Below are 11,504 nucleotides of genomic sequence, written 5' to 3' on the forward strand. Positions count from 1 at the left end.
TCTCTCTTCAACAGGAATGATAAATATTCAAAGACATGCATGATCATGAGGACACCAAAACCTATGAATAAAGTGCTGGGACTGGAAACCCAAAAGGATGGTAACTGAGTAGCACTAAAGCGCTAAGCTTTGGTAACACTCACACCTAAGTGAGAACCTGACCAAAAAGGAGAAATTGTTAAATAAAATTGTGAGAGCCCACTGTTTTGGACTAAGCTTATTCACTAGGCATCAACAGGTTAGACCAGATCAAACCTAAATGAAATCACTCATGCTAAATACAACATAATCAAATTGAAACTTTAAGGAAGCAGAAAGATCCCAAACAGCCCGTTTTTTATTCCTTTCCTAAAAACAAGAGATTGCAGCATAAGGAGGTTGCCTCTGCTCTAATCCCTACAGAAAACTAACCTGAAGTCCTTATTCCCCCCACCTTGCAAAACCCACAGTTTTGTTACCTCTGTGGGATTTGAGACCAAATAAGTACATTTATGATAGTGACATAGTCACATCCATGACTAAAGTTTTGTCAACCTCTCAAAATTGACAAACAATACAAAACTGAGGTCAGGTGCAGTGGCTCACGCCACTGCAATCCCAACACTCTGGGAGGCTGAGATGAGCAAATCACTGGATGTCAGGAGTTCAAGACCAGCCTGACTAACATGGTGAAACCCTGTCTCTACTAAAAATATAAAAATAAGCCAGGTGTGGTGGCACATGCCTATAATCCTAGGTACTTGGGAGGCTGAGGCAGGAGAATCACTCGAACTCGGAGGGGAGAAGTTGCAGTGAGCCGAGACTGTATGACTGTACTCCAGTCTAGGCAACAGAGCCAGACTCCATCTCAAAAACAACAACAACAACAAAAACAAAACAGAACTGAGAGGTTGACCAAAGAGAGGAATTGTTAAGTTTAGTCTAAAGCTGCCTTCTTACATATTTTAAGTTCGGGCCTGAAGTTTTCTCAGTACATAGGGAACCGTAACCTGACTAGAAGAGGAAACTGCAACCTACTCCTGTAATAAGTAGCTCAGTCTCCGCCAATCACAGTAGCCATACTTCACTCACAGATGGCCAACTGCTTATACTGTGTTCAGATAAGGCAAAGGCCCAGCTGTAACCAATCCAGCAGTTTCTGTACCTTACTTCCTTTACTGTATGTCACTTTCCTTTTTCTGTCCATAAATCCTCTCCTACCAAACACCAGCGCCAGAGTAGTTCTCAATCTTTGCTGGTTCGAGAGGCTGCCTGATTTCACAAATTATTCTTTGCACAATTAAATTCCGTTAAATTTAATTTGTCTGAAGTTTTTCTTTTAACACACCTTATTGGCTCCATTTCTCTGGAGAATACTGCCTGATACAAACCAAACTTTTTAGTTTGATTTAGGTTCGGTTTTGCTTAAAGCAGTATTTTCTAATGTCCCTTCTTTGTTTCAGGATCCCATCCAGGATTTAGTTACCGTGCCTCCTTAGGCTCCTTGTTCTGATGATCTTGACTGTTTTGAGGAAACCTCATCAGGTATTTTGTAGAATGTCCCTCAATTTGGGTTTGTGTGACGTTTTCCTCATGAATTACATAGGCTTTTTGGAGGAAGACCACAGAGGCCAAGTGCCATTCCCAACACACTATATCAAAGGCATACATGCTACAAGCATGACCTCACTGATAACGTCAACTTAGATCACTTGGCCAAGCTTTCTCCACTGTAAAATGATTCCCTCTCCACCTTTCCATAGACTACTCTTTGGAAGCAATTCACCAAGCTCAGCCCATCATCAAGAAAGAAATGCAGAGGCCCACCTCCTGGACAGGGGAAGTATCTACATAAATTATTTGTGATTCTTCTCTACAGGACATTTGCCTCTTCTCTCTATTTATTTATTTATTTAACAGAATTTATTTTTGTCCCCAAGCCAGTTCTCTTTCTATCACGGCTTCATTGTTCCCACAGGGAGTAACCCCCACATACCCAGTGAAACTTTTGGTTTATCTTTTTCTCCTGTATGTCCCATATTTTAATCCTTTAAAGAGATCTCCACTGTCATCTTTCTTCAGTGCTGTTTAGATTTAGTCAATCTTTTCCTTCTGTCATGATTTTAATCCAGACCACCATCGTCATTCTCTAAACAAGCTAACCTCTTAGCAGGTCTCCTTTTTTCCCCCTCCATGCCTATTCTGTTGTAATCTGCCTTTCATATCCTATAGTCATACTATTAGATTATTATTATTCTACTTTCAAAAGTATAATTTTAGTAGCATTACAGAGACAAGACCATTCCCAACCCTAGAACTCAGAATGGAGAAAGTGCATAATAAATATTTGATGTGAGGTAGAAGATACAACAAATTTTTTTCTACCACAATTTATTTTCCATACCAGGAAAATAATACCTGCAGGAAACTTCAAATAAACAACAGAAATATTAAACATTAATTACTTTAAACCTAACACATATTGCTAAGATGTAAATGAAAAGTATATATAGTCACGCAAAGAATATAGGTATCAGAGGAGAGAAATATTTAAGATGTTGCAAAACTATAGGAAGCTAAGAAAAAGAAAATTATCTTTGCCCAGAAAAAGAATCTAAGGAAACCTTTCAAGCCGCTTAATGGTCTCCTAAAATCTGGTATTTTTGAATTTTCTATAGGAGAAAATCTTGAATAAAATTACATGATTACATGTAATTGCGTGTGTATGTGGTGTGGGGTGTGTGTGTGGAGGGGGAGAGAGAGACGGGGAGAGAGAGACACACAGACAGAGAGAGAGGAGTTAGCTGTTTCCTTTGTTTTGCTGGTGGGAGGAACAGAGTAAGTTCAATTACCAATGTTGTAACATGTCTCTCAGCTCTGGCCTGGCTCACAGTAGTTTCACTGAAATTTGTAATGCCAGCTCTTTAGAAGTTGAAATAAGAGGCCGGGCGCGGTGGCTCAAGCCTGTGATCCCAGCGCTTTGGGAGGCAGAGACGGGAGGATCACGAGGTCAGGAGATCCAGACCATCCTGGCTAACATGGTGAAACCCCGTCTCTACTAAAAAAACCAAAAAAAATTAGCCGGGCGAGGTGGCAGGCGCCTGTAGTCCCAGCTACATGGGAGGCTGAGGCAGGAGAATGGCGTGAACCCGGGAAGCGGAGCTTGCAGTGAGTGGAGATCGCACCACTGCACTCCAGCCTAGGCGACAGAGCAAGACTCCATCTCAAAAAAAAAAAAAAAAAAAAAAAAGTTGAAATAAGAAATTGACAGGTATCTCTTTATTCTAATGATAGAAGCAAATACAAAACATTGGGGTTTCCTAGGACACAGGACTGTTCTTCATTTGGGTCACATCAGAAGTAAAATTCCCAAAGACAAAAATCACTGTTCCTGTGCTGAAACCTTACTATATATAGTGCACTTTCATTGTGTGCTTCTCTAGCCTCCTGGCTTTCTTTTGGGGATGCACCCAACTCTGTCAATCTCAGTCTGAGTGCTCCAGGTCAGGCCTCATTCCTGACAGGGCTAAAGCAAGTAAGTCCAAATAATCTAAGACTTGCACGTAACATTCCTAACTGGTTCAGGGACTCAGACAATGACAAACAAGACAACATTTACAATAATGCTGGGACAGATGGAGGAACAGGAATAAAAGCTACTTTGGCCACCTTGCCACAATGTGGATACTGTGAAGGAAGCCAGCCCAGAAGCAGATGGTAAGAGAAATCGGTCCTGCTAAGACGCTAAGTATTAATACCTATCTAAGCCTGAAGCCTGTGCTAAACTTTGTTTTTACAGTTATATGAGGCAAATTCTCTTTTTAGCTGAAGCTAGTTTGGAAAGAACTTCCTATTACTACAAAAGAATCATAACTCCTAACTGATATAGTGAGGAACATGAACTTTTTACTTAAATCTCACTCTGATAAAGCAGAAAGAAGTATCAGAATAATTTTACTTCTTTGTTTTTTTGATACAGATTCTCGCTCTGTTGCCCAGGCTGGAGTGCAATGGCACGATCTCAGCTCACTGCAACCTCCACCTCCCGGGTTCAAGCGATTCTCCTGCCTCAGCCTCCTGAGTAGCTGGGATTACAGGGGCGCGCCCTCACGCTTGGCTAATTTTTATGTTTTTAGTAGAGATGGGGTTTCACCATGTTGGCCAGGCTGGTCTAGAACTCCTGACCTCAGGTGATCCACCGACTTCGGCCTCTCAAAGTGCTGGGATTATAGGCGTGAGCCACCGCGCCTGGCCTGTACATATATTTTCTATTTGCAAACTGAAACCAATAGAATCCTAAATCAGGTGCACATGCAAAGTAACAGAAAAGCTTAAAAATCGGTGTAGTTATTTGCTTCTGGAAATGGTTACTTAGAAGAACCCTTTAACTATAAACAACTAAAAGTGTTGGAAGATAAAAATTTTCTTAAAAGCAACAAAGAGCTAAAAATACTGTAAATTACTGCCAAGCCAGAACTTAAGGAAAAGGGGGTACATATCCAGGAACACAGGAGAGCTCAAAAGCTCACTTTTGCCTTGAAGGCACTCACTAAACCCATCAAAATGAACCCACCTTTTTAAAGGGCCATGTGGGCAGAAACTAAGCCCAACGCCTGCCCAAGGTAGGAAATCTAATGAGATAGTCCTCACTTTAAGCTGGCATCTCAAAAGTCTACCCCCTTAAGACAAGGGTGAACCAGAAGTAAACTAGCCTTTCCACAGATCTGAGCAGAGATTTATACTGTGTGGGTGTTTCAGAAAATCTCGAACTGTGAGAATGATGTAAGATGGTCTTAGAATGGAGTGGTCAGAATTCCCTAGCATAAGCAAATAAAAATCCTTTCTGAAATAAGACATCATAAATGAGAATCAGCAGAAAGGCAAAGACATTTTAATAGACATTTAAACACAGTAAACCGAAGTATTTATTCTATGTTTCCTTGGGTTTGAAGGTATATATACCTGAACTGAACAATGTCAGCTGCTTATCAACTGTCATTCACAAACCTGGAACACATCTACCTCATAAACACTGATTCCAGATTTCAAACAAATCTCTAACAGAGTCTAGTTTATCATTATTTCTGGTTCTTCTATTTGCACTTGTATCATCAAAATGCAATAGTGCCGGGCGCAGTGGCTCACACCTGTAATCCAAGCACTCTGGGAGGCCGAGGTGGGCGGATCACCTGAGGTCAGGAGCTCAAGACCAGCCTGGCCAACATGGTGAAACCCCATCACCACTAAAAATACAAAAAATTAGCCAGGCATGGTGGGGTGCACCTGTAATTCCAGCTACTTGGGAGGCTAAATCAGGAGAACTGCTTGAACCTGGGATGCAGAGATTCCAGTGAGCTGAGATCACACCACTGCACTCTAGACTGGGCGACAGAGTGAAGCTCCAACTCAAAGCCAGGAGCAGTGGCTCACACCTTTAATTCCAGCACTTTGGGAGGTCAGGCCAGTGGATTGCTTGAGCGCAGGAGTTTGAGATCAGTTTGGACAACACAGCAAACCCCATCTCAAAAAAAAGAAAAAAAAATGCAATAGTTTTGAAATTTTTGATGGCTCATAATTTTTAAAGAGAAATGGCTTTTGCTCCATAATTACCAAATATTTTCATTTTTATATTAATAAAAATCAATCAGAATAATAAATCCAATGAATATTTTCACTTCTACATCACCTATTTCCTTCTAGGTGCCTTTGTATACACACCTGACTTCAGCATTTGTCCAGCTGTCTAATAAACTTTGGTGCAAAAACATCATAAAACCACCAGCTATTTGTCTCTCTACTGGTACCAGCAAACCACCAGGTATTTGTCTCTTTATACTTACCTTTTAATTCACATAATAATTGTGAAGCATTTCCCAGCCTCAGAAAATCTTAAAAGAAGCTATAGGAATAAATTGCTCAATAGCAAAAATGAAAGCCAAAAGACAGTGGAATAAAAAAAAAAAATGCACTGAAAGAAAAAAAATTCCAACCTAAAATTCTATACTGTGATAGATTTTTTTCAAGGCCACAAATCCCACCTGTCCCCCTTTCTGAAAGCACAGTCCTTTGAATGTGACATTGTTGCTCATGCCATCAAGAGATGGAGTGAGGCCAGGCACAGTGGCTCTCATCTGTAATCCCAACACTTTGGGAGGCCAGGCAGGAGCATTACTTGAGATCAGGAGTTCGAGACCAGCTTGGTCAACATAGTGGGACCCTATCTCTATAAAAAATCAGCCAGGTGTGGTGGCACACGCCTATAGACACAGCTACTTGGGAGGCTGAAGTGGGAGGATGGCTTGAGCCCAGGAGTTTGAGGCTACAACAAGCTACAATCATGCCACTGCATTCCAGCTTGGGCGAAAGCATAAGACCTTGTCTGCCTACCACCCGCTGGCCCCCCAAAAAACAGATGGATTATAATTCCTTCACTCTTTGTGGGGGAGGGATTTTTTGTTTTTTGGTTTTTTTTTAAACCACATCTCACTTGGAACCTCCTTTTGAATATGGACATGGCTACCTGACTTGCTTTGGTCAGTGTAACATTAGCAAATGTGACAACAGAGGACTGAAAAGTGCTTGTACACTGGAGCTTGTCCTTTCTGTATTGATTTTTGAACCCAGCCACGTGAAGGAGTGAGATAGCGAGCTAGATGATGAGACACGGAGCCCAGTTGCTTTTTTCACCCAAAAAACTACCAGACATGTAAGTGAGGCCATCTGGGTCTGTCCAACCTACAGCTGACCTGCCAAGTGACTACATATACATGAATGAGCCCAACTATAACCATGCAGACCAGAGAGACAAGAGATGCCATTGAGTACTGCCCAAAAATCTGACCCACAGATTCAGGGGCGAATATGTGGTTGCTGTTCTTGAGTCATTAAGTTTGGGACTGAGTACAGAGGCTCACGCAAGTAATCCCAGTGTTTTGGGCAGCTGAGGTGGGAAGATCACTTGAGCCCAGGAGTTAGAGATCAGACTGGGCAACATTCAGAGACCCTGTCTTTACAAATAATAATAAAATTAGCTAGGCGCCAGCTACTCTCAGGAGACTGAGGCAAGAGAATTGCTTGTACCCAGGACGTAGAGGCTGCAGTGAGCTGAGATTGCGCCACTGCACTCCAGCCTGGGCAACAGAGCGAGACTCTGTCTCAAAAAAAAAAAAAAAAAAATTAGCCAGGTGCAGTGGTGCACGCCTGTGGTCCCAGCTATTTGGGAGGCTGATGTGGGAAGATAGCCTAAGCTCAGAAGGCCGAGGTGTGACTGCACCACCGCACTGCAGCCTGAGTGACAGAGACCCTGTCTCAAAACATAAAAATAAAAATACTGAAAAGATTAGAAAACAAAATGAAAGTAAATAAAAATAAAATGAAAAAGAAGTTGGGGGTGGTGTGTTCCCAGCATGTGACACTGTGGAACAGATATTTTCTCTCTGTGCCTGTTTCCTGCACAGAGATCTAACTAAAAGCCTTGGAGTCTCAGGAGAGAGACTAGTGTCTTTTGTATGCTAATGAATGGTGGGGGGTGGGGGTGGGGACGCTTAAAAAGCTAATTTAGGATGGGGCTGGTCACTGGAAAAACCAAGGCATGATTGGAGGGTTGGTACTTTCAGGCCCACCCCCAACCTCCAGGGAGGGGAAAGGGGCTGAAGGTTAAGTTGATCACCAAAGGCCAGCGATGTAATCAATCATGTCTAAGTAATGAAGACTCCATAAATACCCCAAAGGGGCTGGGGACGGAGGCTCACGCCTGTAATCCCAGCACTCGGGGAGGCCAAGATGGGTGGATTACCTGAGGTCAGGAGTTCAAGACAAGCCTGGCCAACATGGTGAAACCCTGTCTCTACCAAAGATATAAAATTTAGCTTGGCATGGTAGCACGTACCTGCAATCCCAGCTACTCGCAAGGCTGAGGCAGGAGAGTCACTTGAACCTGGGAGGCGGAGGTTGCAGTGTAAGCCACGATCGTGCCACTGCACTCCAGTCTGGAAGACAGAGTAAGACTCTGTCTCCCAAAAAAACAAACAAACAAACAAACAAACAAAAAACCACAAGCCAAAGGACTGGGTTCTGAAGGCTTCCAGATAACCGGACACAGGTTCCTGGAGAGTGGGCTGCCCGGAGAGGGCATAGAAGCTCCTTGTCCCTTCTCCCTATGTATCTCTTCCATCTGGCTGTTCATCTGTGTCCTTCATAATATTCCTTAAAATAAATGAGTACTTGTAAACAGAAGTGTTTCCTTGAGTTCTGTGACCTGCTCTAGCAAATTCACTGAACCCAGGGATGGTGAGGGGTGGGAGGGGGTGATGCTTGTGGGAAGCTCAATTTATGGCAGGTTGGTAAGAAGCACAGGTCAAACCTGTATTTGAAACTGGCATCTGAAGTGAGGGGCTGTCTTATGGGACTGAGCTCTCAACCTGTGGGATCTGATGCGATTTCCAGGTATACAGTGTCAAGGATTGGGATGAATTTGAGGACACTCAGCTGGTATAGACTGCAGAATTATCTGCAGAATTGGTTGTTGGTGGGGGTAAAAAATCCATACATCTGGTGCCAGAAGTATTGAGTGACTGTATTGAGAGTAGATAGTAGGAAAAACTCTTTGGTTTTTCACATATTCTCAGACCCAGAAATAGACAACTGACACTTAAGCCCAGCAAAAATATCTTTTAAGAATAGGGTAGAATGAAGATATTTCCAGACCAAAAAAAAACCCTGTCAGTTGGCCCTCAGAAGATCTTTACTAAAAGAAGTTCTGAAGAATGTACTGCAAGCAGATGAGATGTAAGAAGGTATAGGGAGCAAAGAAAGTGCTAACTATCTGGGTAAATCTATTTTTTTTAAATTGCTTTTTAAGTACAATAATAATCGTATCTTAAAGGATTCTGAAAATTTGATGCCAGTATTCACTCTCAGACATTTTGATTTAATTTGCCTGAAACATCTGGGTATTACTATACTAAAAATCACCCTAGATATAACTAGGGTTAGGAACCACTGACTTCAATTATAAAACTTACACCTATATATCTAAAGTTGGCATTAATCCTCATCTTCCTTCCCTTTTATTTATCTTGTCTTTTTTTTTTTTTTTAAATACAGACAGGGTCTCACCCTGTTGCCTAGGCTCGACCTCCTGGGCTCAGCTTCCCGAGTAGCTGGGACTACAGTCATGCACTGCCGCGCCTGGCTAATTAGCCCTCCTGGGTTCAAGTGATCTTCCCACCCTAGCCTCCCAAAGAGCTGTGATTACAGGTGTGAGCCACCTTGCCCAACCTATCTAGCCTCTCTCTCTTTTTTTTTTTTTAAACGGGGTCTCACTGTGTCACCCAGACTGGAGTGCAGTAATGCAATCTCAGCTCACTGAAACCTCCGTCTCCCAGGCTAAAGTGATTCTCCTAGTTCAGCCTCCCAAGTAGCTGGGATTACAGGCACACACCACCACATCCCACTAATTTTTTGTAGAGACAAGACTTCTCCATGTTGCCCAGACTGTTTTGCCTCTTTTTAAGTTACTGACTCATTATTCTCCATGGAAATAAGCAACATGCGCACACGCACGTGCACGCGCACACACACACACACACACTTATTATCTCTGTAATACAAAGCAGCTCAGCCTGAGAGATACTAAAGTTCTAAAGAACATTAAGCTTCTCAGCCTTTGGTGGAGATCAAGGGGAAAAAAATTACTACGTAATTTCTAATTATTTGCCATCAACAGGATATGACTATTTAAATTCAGAGGGTGTTCACAGTTGCAAGCATCCAAGAAAATCTCAGCTAAAGCTAACGCTAAACAGGTTTTCTGGTTAATGTTCTTCTACAGTATATTCAGCAAAATACTATCTAATATAAAAGACCAGGCTGCGGGCCATCTGTTAACAGTAACACATCGGGATATTGCACTACTCAAGACCGACTATGTTAACTGTTCATTTTCCTAAACTGCTCTGTTGATTAGCTATACAGGATGGTGCTTATCATCTAACTCAAAATGCAAATATCAGAATTTAACCCCCAAAGCAAGCCTTTGAATGAAAAATTTCCAAACTAATAAATTTTGGCCTCAAAATCAAAATAAAAAAGAAGAGGTGGAATCTAGGTCAGTGCAGTGGCTTATGCCTGTAATCCCAGCACTTTAGGAGGCTGAGAAGGGAGGATCATTTGAGGCCAGGAGATTGAGACCAACCTGGCCAACATGGTGAAATGCCATTTCTACTAAAAACACAAAAAATTAGCTAAGCATGGTGGTACACACCTGTAGTCCCAGTTGCTTGAAAGTCTGAGAGACAACAATCTCTTGAACCTGGGAGGTGGAGGTTGCAGTGAGCCTAGATCACACCACTGCACTCCAGCCTAGGTGACAGAGCAAGACTGTCTCAAAAAAAAAAAAAAAAAGAGAGAGAGAGAGAGAGAGGAGGAATCCATATGAAGAACAAGAAGCTGGGCACAGTGGATCACGCCTGTAATCCTAGCACTTTGGGAGGCCAAGGCGGGTGGATCACGAGGTCAGGAGTTCAAGACCAGCCTGGCCAAGATGGTGAAATCTCACCTCTGTTAAAAATACAAAAATTAGCTGGACATGATGGTGGGTGCCTGTAATCCCAGCTACTCAGGAGGTTGAGGTAGGGAATTACTTGAACCTGGGAGGTGGAGGTTAAAGTAAGCTGAGATCACACCACTGCACTCCAACCTAGGCCACAGAGCGAGACTCCACCTCAAAAAAAGAACAAGAAAACACTGCACCTAACAGGTAATACAAATGAGTAAACTGTCTGAATCATACACTGATTTCAAGATTCACCATTACTTTATGTACCACTAGGGGAGAAATAGTCTACCAATCATAAGATGTCATAAAATTTTAGATGCATTCTGATTTCAAAGATGTTCAGATGAAAAATTAAAGCATAAAATCAAGAAAACATCATAAATAACAAAACATTACGAGCAGGTAACCATGGGACTTTTGCTGGAAGATAACTACCAATATTACAACTCAACCAAACCAAACATACAACCAACTGTAACATCAAAATACAGCCTCAAAGATCTCTCACTCTCTCTCTTTTTTTTTTTTTTTTTTTGGTTTTTATTTTTGTTTTTTTTGAGATGGAGTCTACCTCTGTTGCCCAGGCTGGAGTGCAGTGGCACAATCTCAGCTCACTGCAACTTCTGCCTCCTGGGTTCAAGTGATTCTCCTGCCTCAGATTCCGGAGTAGCTCACTCTCTATTTTTACACTGTAGGTATAGATATCAATGAGAAAATATTGATTTCATAGAGAAATGACAATATGGCCGGACGCGGTGGCTCAAGCCTGTAATCCCAGCACTTTGGGAGGCCGAGACGGGCGGATCACGAGGTCAGGAGATCCAGACCATCCTGGCTAACACGGTGAAACCCCGTCTCTACTAAAAAAATACAAAAAACTAGCTGGGCGTGGTGGCGGGCGCCTGTAGTCCCAGCTACTCGGGAGGCTGAGGCAGGAGAATGGCGTAAACCCAGGAGGCAGAGCTTG

The 11,504-nt window shown here is 42.4% G+C and overlaps 1 protein-coding gene and 1 long non-coding RNA gene across 6 annotated transcripts in view; both read right to left on the bottom strand.

Annotated features, from left to right (window-relative positions):
- LOC144337743 (uncharacterized) overlaps positions 1-3,229 on the bottom strand; it is a 39,364-nt gene extending 36,135 nt beyond the window's left edge. The window contains exon 1 of the long non-coding RNA XR_013411227.1: positions 3,097-3,229. This is a non-coding gene — a long non-coding RNA (uncharacterized LOC144337743). The remainder of the gene's footprint in view (positions 1-3,096) is intronic.
- GLG1 (golgi glycoprotein 1) overlaps positions 1-11,504 on the bottom strand; it is a 158,848-nt gene that overhangs the window by 115,236 nt on the left and 32,108 nt on the right. The gene's annotated exons all lie outside the window — the stretch shown is intronic.

This window comes from Macaca mulatta, chromosome 20 (assembly GCF_049350105.2).
Source record: "Macaca mulatta isolate MMU2019108-1 chromosome 20, T2T-MMU8v2.0, whole genome shotgun sequence".
Taxonomy (NCBI): domain Eukaryota; kingdom Metazoa; phylum Chordata; class Mammalia; order Primates; family Cercopithecidae; genus Macaca; species Macaca mulatta.